We start from the raw sequence: 8,367 nt of genomic DNA, 5'->3' as shown, positions 1-8,367 counted from the left end.
CATGAGCTGGGTGTAACTACCCTGGCTCTGAAAACTCACGAAGCAAATGACTCTGACTTCTCACACACGTTGAGACCCATCTCCATAAATACATTTGAGATCATACCTGGTGGATGCGGTAGTTACTTGCCTGTGAGGTGACAGCAGTTCAATCCCCAGGAAGAGTTTTCCAACACATCACAGAAGCAAGCCCTCATTATCTAGTAATTACCAGCACATGATTATAATTTTCCAAAGAGCACTGGAATCACACTGTAGAGAGTCAATTTTTATTTCTCCAGAGGAACTAACAGTCAAAGTGGTTTGGGGTGATGTTTGTCCATCAGCAGAGGATAGTACAGACAGCTCAGTGTGTTTGGGTTCTTGCCAGACAGAGAAAGAAGGGAGATATAATACTAATTTTTTAGAGGGTCCGCAGCTTCAACTGCATAGCAGCAGATTAATGCTGATTTGATCAGGGACTGATATCCATCAAAGCTATTATCAAAAAATAATTAAACAAAAGCAGATACAGCCTGCTTGTGGTTTCCAAGGGAAATAGATTGAATTCTCTGTTCATAAAATGGAACACGAGCACTGTACATCCTAAGATGTAGTTAGAAATACTTGCAAAATTGAATGCTGCTGTTCCAGGGAAGACCAAAAAATGCTTGAGGGTACCAACATTTAACTGTAGCAGTGATTTTATGCTTTCTTGAGTTCCATAATCTCCAAATAGTCCAGGGCTTCATGTCCCTTGGACCTTAACTTTGCTTTCATCTGCATTCACTGTCCTCTTGCTTCTTGTATTCTTCCTGGGTTGGTCAACTCCTTGCAGCTGGAGAGGGAAGGAATGGAAGAAGGCCTGGAAAGGTCCTTCTCAGTAAACAAAGAACCCACTAACTCAACTACACTCATGTTTGTGGCCCCAATCTTTCACAGACATGTGTATGATTTTCCACTCAATAGTTGCCCCCAGGCCTCTTTCTCACAAGTCTGAAACTGGCTTCAAAAAGCAGTCTTTAGTTTGGATACTTTAGAAAGCTTTCCACTAAAAGGAAATCTGTTTTTAAACTTTAAAATAATTTAAATCAGTTATTTTAATGTACAAGTTTGCAGCTTTTCCAGTTTTTCCTCTCCTGGAGAACACCAGTGATGGGATTTGTTGGAATCTGTGCCTTTTGCAGGTCTTCATGGTAGGAAAAGTCTAATTTTCAGGGTCAAATACAACAATAATTGGCATAGCTTCATCAGTGAACGACTGAAATGATTTGTTCAGATCTCTGCCTCCTGTGGGTCTTCACAATAGGCAAAATCCAATTTTGAGAGTCACATACACTGACATAACTTCATCAATGTCAATGGGAGAACACTAACATAAACAGTTACTAAAATGACAGTAGTTGTGTTTGTAAAAAGATGTGACAGGGTAGCACTGGAAACCAAGACCTCTTATAAATACAGACAGCATGGGAAAAAGAGTGCTTAATCTACAAACCTTTTGTTAGTTTGTCAAAACCAGACTTTAAGCAGTTGTGCTTTATGCCAGCTTGAGTTATTGGACTTTATATAAAAGGCCACGGGATGAAATATAAGGGCCTATTCCAGCTTTAAATCCCATGAATTTACAGATGTGTGCTGAGGGAGAGTGCTTAGCTCTCTGCATGTGCATGTCCATAGGAGTACAAGTGCCTTGCTGCATCCACACACACACACAGATATTTCTTCTCATCAGTCTTTGCATGCTACTTTTGCAATGACTGTGGAAGCTGTTTCCTCAGATTGCTGAAATGGTGGAGTTCCTCTGAATGTGCTTTCCAAGTGACTGGTATTTGAATCATCAACAGTTTAGAAGTCATTCACAGTGTAAAAAGCATTCATTGCTGACATCTTAGAAGACAGCATCTCTGTCATGTGATTCTGGATTTTATTATCTGTTGCTGTTACTTAAAAACAACCATGAAAGTGTATGAAAACACTGGAGAAGGTCTTCCATACTATTAATCACTGATCTTACTAAAAATATCAAACAACCTCTCAATTTAACTTAATTTTCTTTCACTTGAAAGTCTTCGTTAAGACATTTACATGACAAAAATGTCAAAGAACAGAAGTAGCCGATTTAAGAATGAAATACAACATGCTTATACTGATAGTTCCATTAAAAGTCTAAAATACTCAGCTCCACACTAAAATTAAGTCTCTGCATCTTAGCCAATTATTCTACTTTCACAGCATATTTATATTAGAGAACAAATGTTAGAGAATTATATTAACATTCCAAAGTATGCATATATGTAAACAAAAGCAGATAATGGCACATTCTTGGAAGCAAAAGACTGACAATGGTTGCATACGATAGCTCTTTGTAGCAGGGATGTCAGCATGAAGGGTGAAAGCTGTCAAATGGGGTCATACTCAAACCTTTTTAACTGCTCTATTTTTTTCTGCTGCAATTTTTTTCAGAGAATTTCTGATGTCAGCTACATTGCAGAAACCCTTTTTATTGCAGTGTGACATTCACTGCTGTCCATGATACAGCTGCCCACAAACAGATGAATCTGTAAAATTTTCCTGTGAAGAATGTGAATTGGTCTCCCATACCTGGATTAATTTTACAATATTTCTGCCTTTGGCTACATGGACTTACCATTCTTACTAATTGTAACCCATTGAAACTATAGGACATCAACAACACTGCTATAAACTGAAAATGCTAGGCTATTTTTTCCTTAAATCGTTAAGTTTCGGGCAAACTAAAGGCATGCTGTTGTATTCATTCTGTGGAAGCTGAAGCACTCAGATGTTTCATTTTCATAACATTTAGAATTTAATAACCTCACTGTCATCGGTATTAATTTTCCAAGTGCTTTTTCTGCTTTTATTTTGAAAATACGTATGTGAAAAAAAATCTGTGGTACTTCAATTTTCTCTTGTACTTTTTGGGGAAGCTTCCAAAATTATTATCTAAATGATCAATCAGTTAAAAAAAAAAGTGGGTTCAGGGTTGAGTCCAAATGTCCTTAAAGTCTGTAGAGTTCTATTAACTTCTATTACTTATGCCCAGAGATGATAAATAGGTTGGCAAGGCATTAATGGGAGAAGCACTCTTGACAATTAACTAAAAAGGAAGATTTGCCTGATTTAAATGGTTAGGGTCTTAAAATCTTAGGAAAACAGGTATTTTAATTAGGTTTTATCTTTTATTTTTTATTTTTTATATTTTTTGTGAATTTGAGAAGAGCAGTTAATGCTATTTGACTCACCAATCCAGCTTCCTTGTTCTAGTTTACTAATTTGATCTATCTGAGGACATGTCATTCCAATCGAACTGTCAGTGGTATATGCAAGTATAGCATACCTATGTATACACTCACATATATTTATATATAGGAGAGCAGAACACTGTATTGACTTTCACACTCTAAAAAATCACCAAGCAGTAGTGATTTATTCAGATTTTCTCACACCAGACTTACACCCACTCACGTCAAGGTCAAGGAGAGAACAGACTCAGTTGTTTTGAGAAGGGGCGGCCATATCACTTTGACAGGAAGTTATGATGTTTAGAGAGGCATATGGAAAGGTTCTCATCAAGTTGTCTTCATGTTGCCTTTTCTTCATTGAAATGCTACAACTAAGCTCTAATTTAACAGCGTGGTACTCAAGACTCCTCCTTTGCATTGTTCATCTTCTGGAAGAAAAAAAGCACAAAAGATGGGTTACACAATAAAAGCATATTTATATCTTTGTCATTCAGCTGGGAAGTGAGGGGTATTAATGTCAGCAAATTTATTTTCCCATTTCTTTAACAGGTCCAAACCAAAGACCTTCATTTTGTAACGCCCATTTGCAGAGTAAAAAAACCCACTGATTAAAGTGTTTCTGTGTGCTTTTTACCATAATTACAATTTTTCGGTTTGATGATTTGGTTTCAAAGAATGTTTGCTTTTTCAGCTAGCTGGAACTTAGCATGGGGTAGATGGCAGAATAAATGTATTTCTGAGCAAAAATTAGCACAAAAAATGAGAAAACTTTAGAATTCTAAAAGCAAATATCACACTTGCCAGCAAGAAGCTGCTTATTACCTCTGCTACTAAACACATTCAGTGATTTGCTCGTTCAAACACCAGACAACATTACTTAACATGATTTCCTATTGGTGACTGAGACAATCCCCAAAGGTTTAGGATATGGGAATGCTTATTGCCATTAGATATTCTGGGAGAAAATTAAGAGAAGGTGTCAGGTAAAAGCAAACCTGGAGGGAACTTTGCCTGTAAGCAGAGTATCCTTTCAGCTATTGAAAATGAGCCCACTTAAATTTTTCTTACCATAGAGCAAGAACGAAACCAAAGGCAACACAGGGGTCACATTGGTCATTTGAGCAAGGACATATTTTTCCCTTTGAGAATAAGCAAATCATGCAAAGAAACAGGCTCAAGGTTGTAAACAATTTTGATCTTTTGAGTACTGGAAAACAGAATCTCCTCCTCCTCTGCACGTAATAAAAGTGCTATCTGGAAAGTGCAGTTTTTGCAATACCTTTCCAAAATGAAGCATCACTGAGTAAATTAAACTGCTGTGCTTTTGGACCAGGTGAAATAAAATAGTGTTCTAAAATTTTTACTAATTTCTATCATAATAGAAAACAAGACTGGAAACTGAAGAAAGATCCTGAGAATTATTTACAGCAGCAACTAACATGGTTCTTGAGATATGAGTACTGCAGAAGTATTGTTGTGTGTTGCAGAAGATTATTGTGTGGAAGATGTATCACAAGCAATGAGCATACAGATAAATCCATAAACCAAGAGAAAAACCACAAAATGTCATGTTATTTCATTATTTAATTGAAAGGCTAAGACTTCTGCATTGAGAGATACACTCTGTATAAGGAAGTTTTGCCCACAGGTGAGTAATATGACTGTTTAACTATTTGGCTAATTTGGGAATTTCTGAAGAACTTCACTCAATAGAAATGGATGGTATGAAAGCTAGATATCTAGTTACTTTTCAGGTGTATAAATAATATATGCTTAATATTTTCATTTGCCTTTTTGTTTCTTTCTTCTGGAGAACTAAAAGGTGGCAGAAATATCACCTTCTCAAAGCTGAATCTTTAGCACATTCTTCTTGTTTATGCACAGTTCCTGCCTAGCAATCCTCATAAGACATTTGACGTTTCCTCTTATTTTGTCCGTTAACAGCCCTTCACACCTCCACTTTCTTCTTCTCCTAGTACTGTTCATAGTATTCTTTAACTTTTTTTGTTGGCTTCCAAAATCTTGAATCCTTGGAAAGAAGTGCTGATGGTGTATAACTGTGGACAGTCAGGAGCTGACTGTCTTAAGTACAAAGTGGCTTAAGCAACCAATGTTCTCCCTAAGGGAGTAAGACTTTCATTCATTTCTTACTATACTGAGTAGGTTATACAGTGAGATGCTGAAATGGAAGTAAAGCATTAATACAGGAAAGGGAAGATCAGCTGCTCTCCTGAGCCTACGTCTGTCAGATAAAGACATCCCTCTGCAACTGTGCTTACTGCACTTCTTGTGTTATGTTGGATTAAAGCAAAGTGCCGTAGAGTTTTTCTGCAGGGTATTTGGCATCTAAACTGGACTATACTAAGCAGTAAATGGCTGTGTATAAAAACCCTGGGAGTGTAGTTCTAGAGTTGGGGATCAATGGAATAAATCTTTGCAGCAATGTACAAATTATGTATGTACTGTCTTGTGTTCTAAGCGGAGAACTTAAATATGGGACAAATAGCAATTTTTTGCCGTTATAGTAGGATGCATATAGGATCTGTATAGCAACTAGCTGTGGTGGGTTAGCCTTGGCTAACAGCTGAACTCCCACCCAACTGCTCCCTCACATGTCCCCTCAGGGGGAGAAAATAGGAAGAACAGGAACAAGAAAGCTCCTGGGTCAAGATAAAGACGGGCAGTTTGATTACTAATTACTGTTGTGGACAAAGCAGACTCAGGGAAAATTAACGCATAAAAATGTAATTGCTGATTTGGATAGTGGGAAGCAGAAGGACAAGCATTAAAAAATGAACACCTTTCCTCCCCCCTTTCCCAATATCAACTTCACTCTTTCACTCCAGTCTCTGGCAGTTACAGTTGGTGCACAATTGTTCCTCTGCACCGCTCTGTCCTCCTCGCAGCCTTCTCACAGTTTTTGCCTGCTCTGGCATGGGTCCTCCAAGGTGCAGGGGAAACTGTGCGCCCGTGCCGAGCACCTCCTCTTCCTCCTCCTCTTCCAACTTGGTGCTCCCTCTGCTGCTTCTCACTCTTTTTGTTCCCTCCTTCTCCCTCTCTGTGGCATTGTCCGCTCTTCCTTAGACGCATTTTCCAGGAGGTGCTGCCATCTATTCTGAGGGACTCAGCTGTGCCCACCGGGCCGTTGGAGCCAATGGGAACGGGCTGTTCCCAGCACAGGGCAGCAGAGGCCACCCTGCAGCCCCCAGTCAGCACCTGGGCACCTACCACAGGTACATGGACACAGTTAATCACCAAAATAGCTTCTTACACACTTTCCAACCTTCCCTTTGAAACGGTGTCAGAAACTGGAGCAATAGAAATGAGTGACTGAGAAAAGCTCCTGTTTGCTGGAAGGTTTTGAAATGGACAAAATTGGACTCCAGCTGCAACATGAGTAGAAGTGTGAAGAACTGACCATGGATTCAGGGCTGTGGATGGGGCCTGTGGACTGTGCTAGTGAGAGCAGGCAGCTCTGAGGTGGGCAGCTCGCTCTTGGCTGAGCAGTGCAAAGCTGATGTCTTTACTTAAGTCTTGATTTTCAGAGTTGCTGGAAATGTACCATTCCTGTTGGCTTCAGCAGGACTTTAGAATCTCAGAGAAAGGTGAACATTTTTGAGAAGAACGGTGTGGGAAAGTCACTTTGAGGGACGGAATTAGAGAAAAATTGAGTCCTAATAGAATTGTAGTATTACAGAAAGCTATTTAGGGTAAAATACAGCTGTCGCCTTCAGGATGGTTGGCATGCATGGAATCTACATCACCACAGTTCCCTAAGCAACACATCCTGCCAGCTCAGCAAATGCTGATGGGAGTGACAGAGGATGGAGCGGAGTGGAGACCCTGCGGCCAGGCTCTGTTGTGCTCCCTGTAGGAATCGGAACTTGATGGCACCACACAGCTGATAAGCTGCATACCAGTTGTCACGCAAAGAATCCATGAGATGTCTGTGGCTGAGCCAACCATTGTGGTGAAATGACTTTCCTCAGACGAAATAATCTTGTTGTAATACTAACAAGGCACACCTCTCTCCTAAAGTCACCTGCCTCCAAGGTACTACCACACCTCACTGGGCACACGATACCAGCTGATAACAACAATATGTATGACTAGAGTCACTCAAACTCCACCTAAATGAGATGGAAATGGACTAGTACTGGACTGAACTGAGTCCAGGGCAGGGGCAGTTGTTGTCGAAACTCCTGCATTACCCAACTTTGATTCAGTGTTCACAAAGCTAGGTCAATCTGACTCACTCTAAAGTTGTTATGAACGTAGGGACTTCTAATCAAGGTAATCAGCCTTGGGCAGCATGAGAAACACAGAACAGACAGTGAAAAGAACACCATTATCCAAGTTACACAGAAAGAAGCCTTCAAGTGAGGAAAGTTCTGGCTATGAGAGGAAACAGGAAGATAAGGTGTAGCAATCCACTGGCATCAACAGAAAATTAGTTGAAAGTAGGACAAAGAATAGTAGTAATGGGAGATCACGACCTCCAACTCAAATAGCCCCCCTGAAAGAGGGCAAAACCCTGCTTGAGGAGCACGCATAGTTAGTAGGGAACTTCAGCAGTGCTGAGGATGAGTATTAATTTGCATTAGAAGCAAGAAACTTGTAACCAATCCTGTGTATGATGAATGAATATGCAATATACTATGAAATATAAAAAGTGGACAGATGAGGGGAGAAGTAAGGGGAAGACTCCATCGTGACTTCTGGGATCAGTTGATGGGCTGAACCTGTCTTCTCCCCTCATAGGGAAGCCTATTGGGTAAGAACTTTGACGTATGCATGCTAAATAACTAACTCATTCTAGCTGTCATTAGTAATTAAGATTTTGGTTGTTTGTAGTTTGACTGTGTATCATTTCAAGCTTGGTTTTTCAGACAGTCCCTATCACTGGCATTTGCGAACCTTAACTAGTCACAATTTTATAATAAAGAGTATTATTCTGTAAACTGTTAGCGTGAGTCCTTCGCGGGGGACTAACAGTTGCTGGTAGCAGGTAACAAGTTTAAACAAAGTGGGAAGACCCACCATGGGACCCCCTGATGCTGTTGGCATGTTTCCCTGAACAAGGCAGTTGAATTGCCCTCCGATACAGTGGGACTGTTCAGTG

The sequence above is a fragment of the Falco biarmicus genome, chromosome 6 (genome assembly GCF_023638135.1).
Source record: "Falco biarmicus isolate bFalBia1 chromosome 6, bFalBia1.pri, whole genome shotgun sequence".
Taxonomy (NCBI): domain Eukaryota; kingdom Metazoa; phylum Chordata; class Aves; order Falconiformes; family Falconidae; genus Falco; species Falco biarmicus.
Note: the sequence above shows the minus strand (reverse complement) of the source record.